We start from the raw sequence: 17,281 nt of genomic DNA, 5'->3' as shown, positions 1-17,281 counted from the left end.
TTGCCACTCCATGGACTGTTACCTGCTTGTCTCCTCTGTTCATGGGATTCTTCAGGCAAGAATACTGGAGTGGGTTGCCATGCCCTCCTCCATGTGACCTTCCCAACCCAGGAATTTAACCCAGGTCTCCTACATTGCGGGTGGATTCTCTACCATCTGAGCCACCAGGGAAGCCCATTCACCAGGAAGCCCTTGCCAAATACCAAATCTGCCAGTGCCATGATCCTGAACTTCCCAGCCTCCAGAACTGTGAGAAATTTCTGTTGTTTACAAGCCAACCAGTCCACGGCATTTTGTTATAGCAGCCCAAACAGACTGAGACAAGTGCCTTCTGCATCTGGGTGTTGGCTTACAGTGGTAATCCAGAGAGACTGAGTCTCTGCCTTTGTGGTGCTGGTGGCCAGATGGTAGAGAGAGTCCTTGTTAGCTTTTTTGAAGCAGAGATCACTTATGACTCATCTCTGTGTCTCCTTCCCCAGCAATACAGTCCCTTCTCTATGATTTCAGCAGCACTCTGTGACAAGTGTAATAAAAGCCTGTCACAATTCTGTCCAATGCTTTGCTAGTTGTGGGAATTGTTATACTACAAATGCCTTAACCACAGAAGTCAATACTCTATGTTTATAGTAGCTTTGTTAGCATTACAACATAGAAATTCACCAGGCATGAGTGATTCCTAGTCAGGTTTTCTATTTTTGTTAGACTTTTTACAATTGCTTTTATTAGTTATTCCTTCATGATGTCTTGGAGAGCTACCCCATAAATTTATTAATGCTAGTTATTTAGGAGTTCCTTCATGGCATTTCAAGATTTATGAGCTATGTAGGTGGCAATAAAAACTTCACAACATTTTTTTCCGTGTATTTTCTATGTGTCACATAGTTTAGAAAAATAAAAAACCTTTGGGAGACAATCGTGTGCTCCAGCACAGCTTTAGCAGTATTGCCCAACCTGGAAAAATATGGCATATATTTCTTCAATTCCCCTCACTATGTTCCCATTGCTCTGAACCTGCCTTGTCAAGGTTGCCAAAGCCTTCCAATGACCACACATCTGTCTGCATCTTATGCAGCCTCTCATCTGCACCAGCAGAGTCCACGCTCCCTCTCCATGAAACATGACTCTCTCTTGGCTTCTGGGCCACACATAGTCCAGATCTTTATCCTTCTCAATGGCTCCTTTGCTAACTTCTCTGCTTATCCTCTAAGTGATGGCATTCTGTGTGTCTGTGTGTGTAGTTGCTGGACAGTATTATATGTTACATGTGTATAATGTAGTGATTCACGTTTCAAAAGGTTGTACTCCATTTATAGTTATCAGAAAACATTGGTTATATTTCCCATGTTGTACAGTATATCCTTGTAGTTTATTTTATACCTAATAGTTTGTACTTCTTATACCCCTACCCTATAATGCCCCTCCCCCTTCCCTCTCCCTACTGGTAATCACTAGTTTGTTCTCTATATCTGTGAGTCAGCTTCTTTTTTGTTATATTCACTAGTTTGTTGTATTTTTTTTAAGTGGTGGCATTCTTGATTCCTCATCTTCTTCATTTGCCCTCCCTCAGATAATCTCATCCTGACCCATGGTTTTACCTTCCATCTATAGGTCATGACTCTCAAATTTAAAATTTTATCCCTGACTTCTCCTATGTGCCCCGGACTTACTATCCAAATGTTCACCTGACAGTTCTACTTGGATGTTTAACAGACATCGCAAGCTCAACACTTTCTAAAAACAGCTCTTCATTTCTCCCTCCTGAACCTGTTTCACCAAACTCCCTCCTCCACCCAGGTTTTCCACCTCAGATAATGACACCACAGTACAATCAATTATTCAAACCAAAATCCCGGGAGTCATTCTTGACTTGTCTCTTCCCTTTCTTCCTCACCATGTGGAATACATCCTTAAGTTATGCTGACTCTATCTCCAAGATACACGCTGACTCTGCTACTGACACCCCTCACTGGTGCCATCCTGGCCCAAGCCACCATCAGCTCTGTCCTAACTGTCCTCCGTGCCTCCTCTCTGACACTATAGTCACAATGCAAATGCCGGAGGCGTTGTTTTAAAACATAAGCAGAATATATCATCCCTCTGCTTAAAATGCTCCAGTGGCTTCCAGTCACAGTCAGATTCAAACCTGAAGCCTTTTCCTGTCCTCTAAGACCCAACATGAACTGGCCCCTGCATAGCTCTTCCCACTCCATCTCCCTGCATCATCCTACATTCCAGCCATAACCACCTTGAACACACAGAGTTGTCTCTCATCTTAGGGCCTTTGCACTAGCATTTCCATGTACAGATATGTTCTTTTTCCAGACCATCCCATGTCTGGTTCCTTCATTAGGGTCTCGACATCAATATCATCTCTCCAGAGAATCCTTCTTTGACCACTCAGCTGTAGCTTCCAGCCCACACCCTAAATAGTCATTTCTATGTCTTATTTTTATCACAGCACTTATTATTACCAAATATTTTATTATTTGTCTACAGATTTCCTCCCCACATGCCTAGAACATAAGCTCCATGAGAATAGGGACTTGGTCACTTTGTTCCATGTAGTGTGTCCCGACACAGTCTATGTAAGTCCTTGGTCAATGTTTGATGATCAAATAAAGAAACAAATAAAACATATTTCAGAAAAAGCCAATCCAGTCCTGTCAACAGAATGCCATGTAATAAATTATGAGACTCAAGGGTATTTCAAAATCTCAATTGCCTAGCCAGAAATTCCAACTTTCAAAGTCACTCATGAACCACTGTCTTGAAATATCATTGTTACTATAAAAGGAGAAGAGAAGTGTCATGCTACCTTGTTAAAACATGAATTCATTGAAATATAAGCCTGAGTTAGTAATCAGATTATTTTCATTTTGGGAATCAGAAGGAATGGGACCAAAAACAAGTAAATTATACTGGAAGTGTGAGAGAGATTAAGAGCTGGCTACATGGAGGCATGACCCTATCAGGACAGAAACAGATGAAAAAGTAGAAGAAGGGAGGAAGTTCATCCCTCCAGAGGCCAGAATTGGAAAGAGGGTGAAGAAAAGTTTCACTGAGTATTTTCTATACGTGAACACCATGCAAGTGCCTAAGGGATAGCAAAGAAATGAAACACAGACTTCAGATCTCAGTGCCTTCTGGGAAAGCTGACTCTATAGTGATTTCTGGTGAGAAAAGATGATCAGGTTTAATATATAAATGCACTAACATTTCATTCTGCCATATCCCTGGTTTTCTCTCCTGATATCAGTTAATATCTCTATAAGCAAAAGTCAGTTAGCCTCAGGGTTTATAAATTTCACTAAAACATACCAATATAAATGTAAACGTTACTCTACTGATTTGGAAAGGATTCTGGAAATAAGTCTCAGATAAACATATCAATACATTCTTTGTTCATTTACACGAATGGCCTTTTTACGGCTTTTGAGACTTGTCTGAATCAGTAAATGTAAGAATTTGTGTTTCCAATAGGTGTTGGCCTTGTAAAACTAGAAAAAAAAGGTCACATTTTCTTTAACATATGAATGAACAAATGATTCATTCTTGGAAACATTTAGTTTTGGCATTCTTGGATTCTTTCTTCATTAGCTTCACAGATTTTCAATAAGATAGAGACACTGGATGGACCTCTTTCATAAGGAAACAGTAAGATAAATGGAGTGACTAATGTCTATCAGTTTGAAACTTGTAAATATTTATGAGAAAATTATATCCGTCTTTGTGAGGATTTCCGTTTGAATCTTGGATGTAACTTTAATGTGCTCTAGCCTCTCTTTAAATTAATTGTAGTTTCAGTATTTAGCATTGCAATGCTACATGGCAAAATTAGTATGAAAATTTTGTATAAAATGGCTATACTGAAACTTGAAAAAAAGGGACAATTCTTCTATACTCATATGACCTTTCCCCCAGCTAAGCATCACATTTTGGAATCAGTGACCCAAGTCCTGGATTAACTAGATACTAATCTGTGGGACCCAATGCACAATAAAAATACGAGACCCCTTGTCAAAAAATTATTAAAAATTTCAAGATGGCAAGAACAGAGAATTAACCCCAGCATAGTGCTCTTCTAAGCCTGGGGCCCAGCTGCACAGGAAACTGGCCTTGCCTAGGTTTTTATTTCAGATCTTCTAAGTATGATTTGTTCAAGTGAACTTGACATTTTGAACCTACCTTTCCCTAATTGTAGAATAGGCAAGAAGAATTATGTTCTTACAATTAAGCGTACTGATTACCTGTAACATCTGAGGAAGGAAATCAAGTTGTTTTTGTAATTGCGATGTTTAAGTAAAAGAAAATAAAACTGTAAAACAATTTTCTAGTATAAGGGTTTCTCCTGACAAGGGTCATCTAATTGAAACTTGCAAATCTTTTAGTAAGTACTTCAAAATCACTTCAGAATATTAGTCTCAAGTATTTATTAGCCCAGGCAAATATTTTAATACTTCTCCTACCATCTAGTGGTTACCAGACTTGGCTGATCATCATAAATACTTGGAGACCATTTAAAAAGCACAGATTCTGGAACTCACCCTGGGGTCCAGTGGTTAAGACTTTGCCCTTTCACTGCAGGGGTCACTGGAACTAAGATCCCACAGCTACACAGTGAGGCAAAAAAAAAAAAAAAGTTAGGTTATTTTAAATAGTGTGTTTCACCATCTGTTTTTCTAAAAAAATTATTTATTTTTATTTTGGCTGCGCTGGGTCTTTGATGCTGAGCACAGGCTTTCTCTAGTTGTGCCAAGCAGGGGCTACTCTTTGCTGTGTGTGGGCTTCTCACTGCATGGCTTCTCTTGTGGAGCACAGGCTCTAGGACTCGTGGACTTCAGTAGTTGTGGCTTGCCATAACTCTAAAGTGTGGGCTCAGTAGTTGTGGCACATGGGCTTAGTTGCTCCACAATATGTGGAATTTTCCAGGAGCAGGGATCTAACTGGTGTCCCCCGCATTGCAAGGCAGATTCTTAACCATGATTCCACCAGGGAAGCCCTCATGGTCTTTTAAATTAGGTTTTTAAAATTTTCAGTTGTGGTAAAATTCACATAAAATTTGCCACCATAACCATTTTTAAGTTTACAGTTCACTTGTTAAGTGTATATATTCACATTGTTGTATAACCAATATCCAGGATTTTTTCATTTTGTGAAAATGAAAGTCTATACCCATTGAACAACCCATTTTCTCCTTCCTCAGTCCACGATAACCCCTATTCTACTTTCTTCTCTGAATTTGACAACTCTAGATACCTTATACAAGTGGAATCACACAGTATTTGTTTTTTTGGAGTGTAACTAGCTTAGTTAGCTTAGTACAATGTCCTCAAGTTTCATCCATGTTGTAGCATGTGTCAGAATTTCCTTCCTTTTTAAGGATGAATCATATGTACACAGGCTCCATCATATGTACATACCACATTTCATTGATCAATTCATTCATCTGTTGATGGACACATGGGCTGCTAGTCTTTTATTTTGTACTCCTGAAAGACCTTAGTCAACATATTCCCTCAAAATAGGTGCAGTGTTCTCCTCAGAAAGAATCCCACTGAATAAAATTGCTCCATTATTATCAACAGCAAATTTGTGTTTCAGCTGCTAGGTTAAAAAAAGCAAGTCAAGCCATCACTAGGTAAAATATTGCTACTGTTTAAGGAAGGTAGCATCATCAGTCTAAGAGTTCCAGGGTCCCCACTGGTAAATGCTGGTATAGTGACCTTGACTCATCTTTGCAGCTCATCTGTGCACAGTAGCTTGGAACCAGAGGAATTAATGAAGAGTTCAGCAAAGAAGGACTTGATTTTGAGACCATTTTTCTTGCCAGGATCACCTCCCAGAGAAGTGAAGTTCATCAAGCTCATGTCAACTCAGCTGGAACCTTTCTATACATGTGGTAGAATTAAGAAACTCCGTGAACTTTCCATAAACATACAAATATGCTGTTACGGCACTCCCAGCCTTCTAGTTAGTTCCCTGTTTACTTTTCTGTCCATTTCATTCTCTTTGGTTAGAGATATATGCAGCTTCCGTCTTGTATGAGGCTTCTGCTTGCCTTGTGTAAAGGAATAAGACTTCTGTATAGAACAGGTCCTGCCCTAACTAAGAAGAACAGATGCGGCTCATTGAGAGTAGAAACACAAGGAAGAATGAGTGAGGAAGGCTCAGATCAAAGATTCACACAGAGCATTGTTAAAGACTTAAGGTAAGTGAAAGACATATCTTCATGCTTAACTTGATAAACTGGACCTAGGAGAGATTGCTAAAGGAACCGGCAGACATTGAAGGCAGAGAATGGGAAGGCATAGGACACGTAATCAGTTTTTTACTTCTATTTCTTGAGCCAAGATAACTGGGACATGGATTTTCTCCCATGAATCTACTAACCAATGAGAAAAAGTTGATTTAAAATACACTGAATAGAGAAACTCCCAGATCTCTCTCTCCACTCAGCTCCCAGAATCTGATAATTTGCCCAACTTTACCCTCATGATAGGAGATAGGAATACTTTTCTCATGAAATTTCTGACCAGTCCACAGTGAAATATTTGAAAATACTAATATGGAGGTTAGAGGGTAGGGAGAGGAGATTGAGCAAAATATCTAGCCATTTCACCCTAGATCTAGAATGAAGATCAAAGCCTTATTTTTGAACTTCCAATCAGTCTACTATTCACAACTGAGGGTGCTAATAAGCACAACAGACAAAGTACTTTTTCCTATGAGTTGACATTCTAATGTCAACTCTGCTCCCAGAATTGAGCAGAAAACAAGTGTATAAAATATATAGCATTTTGTTGTTACTGTTCAGTTGCTCAGTCGTGTCCACTCTTTGTGATCCATGGACTGCAGCAGGCCAGGCTTCCCTGTCCTTCACCAATTCCTGGAGCTTGCTCAAACTCATGTCCATTGAGTCAGTGATGCCATCCAGCCATCTCATCCTCTGTTGTCCCCTACTCCTCCTGCCTTCAATATTTCCCAGCATCAGGTCTTTTCAAATGAGTCAGTTCTTTGCATCAGGTGGCCAAAATAGTGGAGTTTCAGCTTCAGCATCAGTCCTTCCAATGAATATTCAGAGCTGATTTCCTTTAGGATGGACTGGTTGGATCTCCTTGCAGTCCAAGGGACTCTCAAGAGTCTTCTCCAACACCACATTTCAAAAGCATCATCTTTGGTGCTCAACTTTCTTTATAGTCCAAATCTCACATCCATACATGACTACTGGAAAAACTATAGCTTTGACTAGATGGACTTTTGTTGGCAAAGTAATGTCTCTGCTTTTTAATATGCTGTCTAGTTTGGTCATAGCTTTTCTTCCAAGGAGCAAGCATGTTTTAATTTCATGGTTGCAGTCACCATCTGCAGTGATTTTGGAGCCCAAGAAAATAAAGTCTGTCACTGTTTCCATTGCTTCCCCATCTATTTGCTATGAAGTCATGGGACCAGATGCCATGATCTTAGTTTTCTAAATGTTGAGTTTTAAGCCAACTTTTTCACTCTCCTCTTTCATTTTCATCATGAGGCTCTTTAATACTTCTTCGCTTTCTGCCATAAGGGTGGTGTCATCTGCATATCTGAGGTGATTGATATTTCTCCTGGCAATATTGAGTTCAGCTAGTGCTTCATCCAGCCCAGTGTTTCTCATGATATACTCTGCATATAAGTTAAATAAGCAGGGTGACAATATACAGCCATGATGCACTCCTTTCCTGATTTGGAACCAGTCTGTTGTTCCATGTCCAGTTCTAACTGTTGCTTCCTGACCTGCATACAGATTTCTCAGGAGGCAGGTCAGGTGTTCTGGTATTCCCATCTCTTTAAAGAATTTTCCACAGTTTATTGTGATCCACACAGTCAAAGGCTTTGGCATAGTCAATAAAGCAGAAATAGATGTTTTTCTGGAACTCTCTTGCTCTTTTGATGATCCAACAGATGTTGGCAATTTGATCTCTGGTTCCTCTGCCTTTTCTAAAACCAGCTTGAACATCTGGAAGTTCGTGGTTCACATAGTGTTGAAACCTGGCTTGGAGGATTTTGAGCATTACTTTGCTAGTGTGTGAGATGAGTGCAATTGTGTGGTAGTTTGAACATTTTTGGCATTGCCATTCTTTGGGATTGGAATGAAGACTGATCTTTTCCATTCCTGTGGCCACTGCTGAGTTTTCCAAATTTGCTGACATATTGAGTGCAGCACTTTCACAGCATCATCTTTTAGGATTTGAAATAGCTCAACTGGAATTCCATCACCTCCACTAGCTTTGTTCGTTGTGATGCTTTCTAAGATCCACTTGACTTCACACTCTACGATGTCTGGCTCTAGATGAGTGATCACACCATCGTGGTTATCTGGGTCAATAAGATCTTTCTTTTATAGTTCTTCTATGTATTCTTGCCACCTCTTCGTAATATATTCTGCTTATGTTAATCCATACTGTTTCTGTCCTTTATTGTGCCCATCTTTCCATGAAATGTTCCCTTGGTATCTCTAATTTTCTTGAAGAGATCTCGAGTCTTTCCCGTTCTATTGTTTTCCTCTATTTCTTTGCACTGATCACTCAGGAAGGCTTTCTTATCTCTCTTTGTTATTCTTTGAAACTCCATTCAGAGGCATATATCTTTCTGTTTCTCCTTTGCCTTTTTCTTCTCTTCTTTTCTCAGCTATTTGTAAGGCTTCCTCAGACAACCATCTTGCCTTTTTGCATTTCTTTTTCTTGGGGATTGTTTTGATCACCACCTCCTGTACAATGTTATGAACCTCTGTCCATAGTTCTTCAGGCACTCTGTCTGTCAGACTTAATCCCTTGAATCTATTTGTCACTTCCACTGTATAATTGTAAGGGATTTGATTTAGGTCATACCTCCAAAGGGTTACAAAGAGTCAGACACAACTGAAGTGACTGAGCATGCACGCACGCATGTATACCTAAGTGGCCTAGCAGTTTTTCCCTACTTTCTTCAATTTAAGTCTGAATTTGGCAATAAGGAATTCATGACCTGAGCCACAGTCAGCTTCTGGTCTTGTTTTTGCTGACTGTATAGAGCTTCTCCATCTTTGGCTGCAAAGAATATAGTCAATCTGATTTCAGTATTGACCATCTGGTGACGTCCATGTGTAGAATCATCTCTTGTGTTGCTGGAAGAGAGTGTTTGACTGGTGTGTTCTCTTGGCAAAACTCTGTTAGCCTTTGCCCTGCTTCATTTTGTACTCCAAGGCCAAACTTGCCTGTTACTCTAGGTATCTCTTGACCTCCTACTTTTGCATTCTGGTCCCCTATGATGAAAAGGATATCTTTTTTGGGGTGTTAGTTCTAGAAGTTCATGTAGGTCTTCATAGAATTGTTCAACTTCAGCTTCTTTGGCGTTAGTGGTTGGGGCATAGACTTGGATTAATGGGATATTGAATGGCTTGCCTTGGAAACATTCTGTTGTTTGTTTCTGAGATCATTCTGTTGTTTCTGTTATTGCACCCAAGTACTCCTTTTCAGACTCCTTTGTTGACTATGAGGGCTACTCCATTTCTTCTAAGGAATTCTTGCCTGCAGTAGTAGATATAGTGGTCATGGGAATTAAATTCACTCATTCCAGTCCATATTAGTTCACTGATTCCTCAAATGTTGATGTTCATTCTTGCCATCTCCTGTTTGACCGCGTACAATTTACCTTGATTCATGGATCTAACATTCTAGGTTCCTATGCAATATTGTTCTTTACAACATTGGACTTTACTTTCACCACCAGACACACCCACAACTGGGCTTTGTTTCCACTTTTTGACTCAGCCTGTTCATTTCTTCTGGAGCTATTTCTCCACTCTTCTCCAGTAGCATATTGGGTACCTACTGACCTGGGAATTTCATCTTTCAGTGTCATATTTTTTTTGTCTAAATGCTTTAAGTAAAAGTTTGTTGGTGGTGGTTATGAAATGGCATTTCTGGAGCATTTTGCAACGGTAGATTCAGTATGGGTTGGGGAGGAAAATCACAGGCCTCTATTCAGTCTGCCATCTTCACCCAGAAGCTTTGCTTCTGAATGACTTTCAGTTCCTGAAACTTGCCTGTTCTAGTGCCCAGGTGTCGCAGTATTCAGCTCCTTTGATCTGGAATGAGGGACTTCTCCACTACACCTTGTGTGCTGACTTTGGAGGAAGAATGAGATTTGGAGTTGTGCTTAAAATTAATTGCTTTAGGTTTACCCATTTAGTTTTATTTGCATAATCAGAGCAAGGAGGAAAAAGCCTTAGATGTTTTCCTACCAGAAAAACCAGTCTTTTATCCTGGTTGAGTTAATTTTAACGGCATCCTTGAGGTCTTACAGGTTAATTATCACAAGGTTGGTGAGCTAGTTTAACCTCCTGTGACAAACACTTTACAACCTCAAGTGAAGAAACACAATTCTCTGCAACGACATCCTAACAGGTAGAATGTAGTTCTGCAGCATAAACTTCCACAGTCTCCAGGTTATGAAGCAACAGTCCCTCCAAGTAAAAAACATGCCTCTGCCCTTCTTAGTAAACAGAGAGAGGGAAACCTAAGATAAAGAATTATAGGTAGATTTAACTTAAATTTAATGGAAACACATGTGTAAACATTCTCTAACCTTCTGTAATTTTTTTCAGTGCAGGTGATGTCTAATCCAGTACTGGGGGAAATCAAAAGCACTTGTCACGACTTGTCACAAAGCACTTGTCACTTGTCACAAATGTCTTCGCCTATTTCCTTTGCGTAAATACCCTAGTAGACTGGACATTTTTTGAGAGCAGGAATGAAGTTTTTATTTTTCTCGGTTTGTAAATATTGCTAAATATATAAATGAACAAAAATTTAAATATCATAATAGGGTATTAAATAGATTATATATATTTTAATCTCAGTAATTGTCCACTATTATTTATGAAGATGCCCATTTAGATTTAAAATAACATTTAAAATGCCAGATTAAAAAATTAAATATTGAACTCTGTTCAGATGTTGCCTTCTCAGCAATGCCTTCCGCTACCATCCTTTCTAAAGTTGAACCTGAGTCATTCGCATTCCCTTTAAGCTCCTTCTTGTTATGCTACTTATAGAACCACTGATGCTGTACATCACCTTTCTTCTGTTTTATAGGACCTCTGTGAGAGTATGGATCTCAGTATTACCACTACATCCTCAGTGCCTAGAACAACGCCTAACATGTGATAACAGCAAATGAATAACCCCCTTTAAAACAAATTTAAGTTACTAAGCAGAAATAGAGTTACAGATTGCAGAAAATAAACTTATGGTTACCAGGGGGTAAGGGAAGGAGGCATAAATTGGAAGATTGGGATAGACATTTATACACACCACTGTGTATAACACAGATAACTAATACGGACCTACTGTATAGCACAGGACATGGGACAACAGACTGGTTCCAAATAGGAAAAGGAGTGCATCAAGGCTGTATATTGTCACCCTGCTTATTTAACTTATATACAGAGCACATCATGAGAAACACTGGGCTGGAAGAAACACAAGATGGAATCAAGATTGCCAGGAGAATTATCAATAACCTCAGATATGCAGATGACACCACCCTTATGGCAGAAAGTGAAGAAGAACTAAAGAGCCTCTTGATGAAAGTGAAAGAGGAGAGTGAAAAAGTTGGCTTAAAGCTCAATGTTCAGAAAACTAAGATCATGGCATCTGGTCCCATCACTTCATGGGAAACAGATAGGGAAACAGTGGAAACAGTGTCAGACTTTATTTTTTTGGGCTCCAAAATCACTGCTGATGGTGATTGCAGCCATGATATTAAAAGACGCTTACTCCTTGGAAGGAAGGTTATGACCAACCTAGATAGCATATTTAAAAGCAGAGACATTACTTTGTCAACAAAGGTCTGTCTAGTCAAGGCTATGGTTTTTCCAGGGGTCATGTATGGACGTGAGAGTTGGACGGTGAAGAAAGCTGAGCACCGAAGAATTGATGCTTTTGAACTGTGGTTTTGGAGAAGACTCTTGAGAGTCCCTTGGACTGCAAGGAGATCCAGCCAGTCCATCCCAAAGGAGATCAGTCCTGGGTGTTCATTGGAAGGACTGATGTTGAAGCTGAAACTCTAATACTTTGGCCACCTCGTGTGAAGAGTGGACTCATTGGAAAAGACCCTAATGCTGGGAAGGATTGGGGGCAGGAGGAGAAGGGGACGATAGAGGATGAGATGGTTGGATGGCATTACCGACTCGATGGACATGGGTTTGGGTAAACTCTGGGAGTTGGTGGGACAGGGAGGCCTGGTGTGCTGTGATTCATGGGGTTGCAAAGAGTCGGACACGACTGAGAGATTGAACTGAACTGTATAGCACAGGGAACTCCTCTTAACACTCTGTAATGGCCTGTATGGGAAAAGAATCTTAAAAGGGGGGATATCTACGTGTATGTATAACGGATTCACTTAGCTGTATGCCTGAAACTAACATATCATTGTAAATCAACTATACTCCAATAAAAATTTTAGCAATAAAACAATTTAGAAGGACTATGTTAATGGAGAGTAATTGTTGAAGTAAGGATATAGGTAATTAAGGATTTTTCTTAGTGAGAAGAACACTGGCTATTATCTATAGTCTTGAGCTTTTATACCTATGTGACACAGCCCATAATAGGATACATTTGACACAGCAACCTGGCCCATCACATGAAGTTAACACTAACCTTTATTACATGCAATACTCTTTTCTTGTTTTTCCCTTTGTTTTCCCTTCAATTTCATTTCATGAAAAAAGAAAAGTCAGTCTAACCCACTTAACTGATTTCATTACCTACTCACAGATTGAAAAACTCTGATCTAAAATGCTTTTACGTGATGAAATACCCAACTCATGAAAATACAATAATGACTGTCTTTACTATGGCTCTACAAGTATGTCCTGAAAGTTCCACCATAGCTCTGCTGCTGCTGCTAAGTCACTTCAGTCGTGTCTGACTCTGTGCGACCCCATAGATGGTAGCCCACCAGGCTCCCCTGTCCCTGGGATTCTCCAGGCAAGAACACTGGAGTGGGTTGCCATTTCCTTCTCCAATGCATGAAAGTGAAAAGTGAAAGTGAAGTCGCTCTGTCGTGTCCGACTTTTTGCGACCCCATGGACTGCAGTCTACCAGGCTCCTCCGTCCATGGGATTTTCCAGGCAAGAGTACTGGAGTGGGGTGCCATCGCCTTCTCTGACCATAGCTCTACTGATTGCTAAAAATAGACCAAGAATTAGTTCCAGCTCAATAAGCTTATTTAACTTTTTTAGGTCTACTGGACACAATTTTTTTCTAAACAACTTTGTTTAATGTTGTTCACAGGGGGATTTTATGCTGTGTAAATAAAATTTGTAAAGTAATGGCCCAACATATTAGTTAAAATTACTTTGGGAGGCACTTTTAGAGGGGAAAAAAGAAATGTAAATTTTAAAAAGAGTGAAAGAATGACATTTGCAGCAACATGGATGGACCTAGAGAGTATCACACTGAGTGAAGTAAGTTAGACAGAGAAGGAGAAATATCATATGACATCCCTTGTAAGTGTAATCTAAAAGGAAATGATACAAATGAACTTACTTACAAAACAGAAAGAGACTCAGAAAGCAAACTTACGGTTGCTGGGGAAGGGACAGTTAGGGAGTTTGGGATGATCATGTACACATTGCTATATATAAAATGGATAACCAACAGGGAACTATTGTATAGCACATGGAACTCTGCTCAATGTTATGTGGCAGCCTGGATAGGAGAGGGATTTGGGGGAGGACAGATACATGTATATGTGTGGCTGAGTCCCTTTGCTGTCCACCTGAAACTATCACAGTGCTGTTAATTGGCTATACCCCAATACAAAAAAAAGTTCAAAACTAACTAACTAAATAAAAGCCATTATGTTAGAAGTATCAAGATCAAACTGCAAGGAGATCAAACCAGTCAATCCTAAAGGAAATCAATTCTGAATATTCATTGGAAGGATTGATGCTGAAGCTCCAATACTTTGGCCACCTGATGCAAAGAGCTGACTCATTGTAAAAGACCCTGATGCTGGGAAAGATTGAAGGCAAAAGGAGAAGAGGGTGGCAGATGAGATGGTCAGATAGCATCACCAACTCAATGGAGGTGAATTTGAGCAAATTCTGGGAGATAGTGAAGGACAGGGAAGCCTGGCATGCTGCAGTCCACGAGGTCACAAAGAGTCGGACATGACTTAGTGAATGAACAACAACAACAAGTCAAGAGTGGATGAAAAATATCTATGGCAATGAATGATTTTAATAAATTTGTAGAACATATAGGTCCCTAGATAATATAAAACTTTTCATATGATGAGGTAGGACTTTAGATGGGAGAAGATTTTAGACCCTGAGTTTTGATATGGGGTTATAGAATAATATATTCTCTATAAACAAAAAGAGTCAAGTCATAGTAAATGACAAGTAAATAGCACTGGGAACTCTACTCACTATTCTGTATAGCTTATGAAAGAATTAAAAAAACAATGAATATGTGTATGTGTATAATTGAATCACTTTGCTGTATACCTGACACTAACAAACATATAATCAACTATACTTGAATAAAATTAAAATTAAAAAAAGAATTGAGTCATAGCAGTCATCATGGTGTGAATGTTCATTCTTACTCGAAATGGCAGAAAGCATTTGCAATAATACACAAAAGAGGAAATACAAATAACTGATGTGTGGAAAAGTGATTAACCTCACTGGAAATAAAAGAAATACAAATTAAAACTACAGTGAAAATAATTTAGCGTATCTAAATAGCAAATACATATATTTAGAATTTTGTATTTATTAGTCTTTAAAATGAGGTGCTTAACATGAATATGATTAAAAGGACATGTTGGTTCACATATTGCTGATAGGAATGAAAATTGCTGCAACCCTTTGTGAAAATAATTTTACAATATAACCTTAAAAATGTATATTATGGTAATTCTATTTCTAGGAACCTATCCCAAAAGCATCATTTGAAATTTCAAAACATGTTTTTTTTATAAAGTTAGTATTTATACTGTTATTTACAATAGCAAAAAATTGGAAAAAAGGTTTAAGCTAAAGACAAATGGGCTATAACCTTTGTTAACATATAGTCACTTATCTGTTCATATTTTTTTTTCTCTGCATGTATTTTTGTTGTTCTTTCAAAGTGGATTAATTCTAGTAGGTTTAAGTTACCAATATGTTGTCAACACCTTTCCATGCCAATAAATATAGTTCTATCACATTATTTTTAATAGCTGTATGCATTATGGGTATACTATATTTAACCAAATTGCCCATTTTAAATATCCGTAAACCAGTGTTTTTCACACTGCAGTTCATGAGCCTTAGCAGGCCATAAAATAAATGTTGGGGGTTATGACTAGCAGTCTTACTTACTATACTTTAAGTATTGTACCTTTTAATGTGTTTTGTTAAACAACTGATTAGACAAATCCTTCCTTTACCATATTCTCCTGTCTTGCTAAAATTATATTGGTTATTCTTATAACTTTAGTCTAAAAAATTGATGTTTAAAATTATTTTGAATAGGTCCAGGAAAAATACTGTGGAAAGTTTCACATTAAATTTATAAATGAATTAGGGAATTGATGCCTTTATAATAATGAATCTTCTCATCCATAAATAAAGTGTGTCTCTTCATATAAATGTATGCTTTACGCTTCTGAGTAAAGTTGCAGAGTATTTATTCTTCATGCAGGCCTTTGTATTCCTTAAATTTACTCATTGGTGTTTAATATTTAGTTTTGCTATTGCAAAAATATTTCCACTATTTTTTTCCCCAGCTGAACACAACCATCTGTAGGAAAGATTCCAATGTTTATACACTTATTTTGTAACTGAACATACTGAATTCTGATTCCCATGTGGAAGTCAAATCAAAATGAGGGCTTCAGAATGTAACTGACAAGTTTCACTTCCATCCTTCTTCCTTCCTCAATCACATTTCATTTGAGTCACTTTCATTTCACTAAATATTAGTGTCAAGAAAACAAAAATAAGAGCATAAGGACATCTGTATGACCAAGTCTCTTTCTTGAAACAGCCGAGTGAATTCCAAGTAAACATGATTAAACAATGCATAACAGGACCCACCTGCAATGACTTTATTTGCCCCCTTTTGTCAGCAGCTGCACATCCTGAAACCACGCTCTCTCTGAACAGGAAGGGTCCCTCGGATGGGTAAACCCTGTTCCTACATTTTGACAAGGGTCATTACCTGTGTATGTGTCATATTTTACTACCATTACCCTCATTTTAAAAGTGAGAAAACTAGGCCCACAGAGGGCCTAGGCCCATGAATAAGTATGGGTTGTAAAGAGATTGTATCATTGTGAGGAAGTGATGGCTAAAATTACTCTGAAGGTACTGAATTAAGACTCAGCCTAAGTACTTATGGGATATATTTCCCATTTTTGGATACTGGTTTTTAATGAAAGACTATGGACTCTTTTGAACTGGGGATGGATTGCATGGCATTATGGCTTCTCTAATGGTATAAGACCACCCATGGGCCCATCCACTGGGCTTTCCCCTACTTGAGTGACACCATTAGGCATTTTCCATCCAGGAATGAGACCTCCTCCACCAGAAATTAGAGGCCCACCTCCCCCAGGAATGTATCCACTGAGACCCTAGGATACTATTGGTCCTTCTTAGTCATGTCTTTCCCTGCCATATGTCTTGTAAAACTATATAAAGTGTTTTTGAAATTTTGTCCCCTTTTTGCTTTATTAATATTAGCTAATAAAGGCATGGGCTTCCGTGGTGGCTCAGATGGTACAGAATCTGCCTGAAATGCAGGAGACCTGGATTCAATCCCTGAGTCAGGAAGCTCCCCTGTAGAAGGGAAAGGCTACCCACTCCAGTATTCTTGTCTGGGAAATCCCACGAACAGAGGAACCTGGCGGGTTACAGTCCATGGGGCTGCAAAGGATTGGATACGACTGAGGAACTAACACACACACAAAATAAAGGCATAGAGCAATTAAGCTGTGAAAAAAATAAGAACTGAGCACCTACTATGTACTAGGTCCTCTTCTATGGTCACGAACTAGAGAAAGTTCTCACCCTCATGAAAGTTGCATTTTAATGGAGCAGACCTGCATAAATGAAAAATAAATTTTGACCTTGGACAAAAAAACTTTGTCCAAGGTCATACAGCTGAATAGTAAGCCTGGCTACACAGACCTTGGGCCTGACCTCTGCCCTATGCCAGGGCCACATGGAGAGAGGAGAGAACATGGGCCAAGAAAAGATTATCTG

At 38.9% G+C, this 17,281-nt stretch overlaps 1 long non-coding RNA gene across 1 annotated transcript in view; it reads right to left on the bottom strand.

The window, feature by feature from the left end:
* LOC145545382 (uncharacterized) overlaps positions 1-17,281 on the bottom strand; it is a 179,681-nt gene that overhangs the window by 15,742 nt on the left and 146,658 nt on the right. Inside the window, exon 5 of the long non-coding RNA XR_014082038.1 lies at positions 4,545-4,610. This is a non-coding gene — a long non-coding RNA (uncharacterized LOC145545382). The remainder of the gene's footprint in view (positions 1-4,544; positions 4,611-17,281) is intronic.

This window comes from Giraffa tippelskirchi, chromosome 4 (genome assembly GCF_054371585.1).
Source record: "Giraffa tippelskirchi isolate mGirTip1 chromosome 4, T2T-mGirTip1v1.2.pri, whole genome shotgun sequence".
NCBI classification, from domain to species: domain Eukaryota; kingdom Metazoa; phylum Chordata; class Mammalia; order Artiodactyla; family Giraffidae; genus Giraffa; species Giraffa tippelskirchi.
Note: the sequence above shows the minus strand (reverse complement) of the source record. Positions and strands in the feature narration are given on the sequence as shown.